Consider the following 2137-nt stretch of genomic DNA (forward strand, 5'->3'; position numbering starts at 1 on the left):
TAAATGAGATAATATTTATAAAGCACTTTGTAAACCTTATGTTGACTATAGTTATTATTATTGCTTTCCCACCACCTTTCTAATATGTGTCATTTTCCTTTTTTTTTGTCAACCTTGCCAAATCTGATAGGTATGAGTAGAACCTTGGGATTCCTTAAATTTGCATAGTGATTTAAAGCATTTTAAAATATAAAACTATTGATCACTTGGATTTCCTTCCTCAATAACTGTTCCTATCAACTGGCCGATACCTCGTAGTATAAATTTGAAGAAACTTGTGTACACTTCCTGAGACTTTAAACAATACATTTATATCCCCTGAGACCTCACACAAGATGTAGCCACTCTTTTGGGCCCTTCCCAAACTCCTGATTGCCTGGCCTTTGTTACCAACACCCAAGGGCTTAGATTTTCACACTAATGACAATATATGACCCTAAGAAATCTTCTAAGCTCTAGTCCTTTGCAGTCTTTCCTTAAAGTAAATTTGTATTTCTTTTTCCCTTTTAAAATGGATATTCCATAATGAATGCTGGAGGGGATGTGGCAAAGTTGGGACATTAATTCATTGCTGGTGGAGTTGTGAATTGATCCAACCATTCTGGAGGGCAATTTGGAACTATGCCCAAAGGGCGATAAAAGACTGTCTGCCCTTTGATCCAGCCATAGCACTGCTGGGTCTGTACCCCAAAGAGATTATAAGGAAAAAGACTTGTACAAGAATATTCATAGCTGCACTCTTTATGGTGGTAAAGAATTAGAGAATGAGGGGATTCCCTTCGATTGGGGAATGGCTGGACAAATTGTGGTATATGTTGGTGATGGAATACTATTGTGCTAAAAGGAATAATGAAGTGGAGGAATTCCACGGAGACTGGAACAACCTCTAGGAAGTGATGCAGAGTGAGAGGAGCAGAACCAGGAGAACAATGTACACAGAGACTGATACACTGTGGTACAATTGAATATAATAGACTTCTCCATTAGTGGCAATGCAGTGATCCTGAACAACTTGGAGGGATCTACAAGAAAGAATATTATCCACATTCAGAGGAAAAACTGTGGGAGTAGAAACACAGAAGAAAAGCAACTGCCTGATTACATGGGTGAAGGGGATATGATTGGGAATGTAGACTCTAAATAAACATCTTAGTGCAAACACCAACAACACATAAATAGGTTTTGATCAAGGACACATGTAATACCCAGTGGAATTGCATGTCAGCTACGGGAAGGGTGGAAGGAGGGAAGGGAGGGAAAGAATATGATTCTTGTAACCAAGAAATAATGTTCTAAATTGACTAAATAAATAAATTTAATTAAAAATGTTTTTAATGGATATTCTCTTACTTACATGGCTTTGGGATCATGTGGAAACAAATCAAGTCTAGGTTGTCAATTACAATGACATGGACCAGACATAGGGACTTACTGGCTTCATCACATATCTAACTGGTTTTCCTCAATTCCCTTCAAATTCTGCTATCCAGTCCAAACCCTAGATTGGTCCCCAAGAAAGCCTCTACTCTCTACTTCCAGTTTTGAGCTATTTTTTATTCCTCATTTAGGTTGAATCTCCTCTACTTGACCATCAAAGAACTCCCTTCTCATCTCAAGTATCTTATTGTTGTTGTTCAGTCATTCAGTTGTGTCCAACTCTTGGTGACCCTAAGGTCCATATTGTCCATGGGGTTTTCTTGGGACAGATCCTGGAGTTGTTTACCATTCCCTTTTGAAGTGGATTGCAGAAAACAGAGTTTATGTAACTTGACCAAGGTCATACAGCTGGTAAGGGTCTAAGGCCAGATTTAAACTCAGGTCTTCCTGACTCTAAGCTCAGCCTTCTATCCACTAAGCCACCTAGCTGCCTCCTATCCCAAGTCTACTCCTGGCTGTATAATCAAACAATACACCCTGAAGCCCAAGCTCTTCCAAACTCTTCTAATTGTCCACTCCTTCCAAGGCAATAAATAAACAAGTATTTTTCACTAAATACAAGGCACTATGCTAAGTATGGGGAGAAAATCAAAAGATATAGCCAGCCATCAAGGAGTTAATATTCTACTGGGGAGTATAACTTGTAAGCAAATATATATGTGTGTATGTATACATGTGTGTATAATTCATGAATGCTTGT

Source organism: Monodelphis domestica, chromosome 2 (genome assembly GCF_027887165.1).
Source record: "Monodelphis domestica isolate mMonDom1 chromosome 2, mMonDom1.pri, whole genome shotgun sequence".
Taxonomy (NCBI): Eukaryota; Metazoa; Chordata; class Mammalia; order Didelphimorphia; family Didelphidae; genus Monodelphis; species Monodelphis domestica.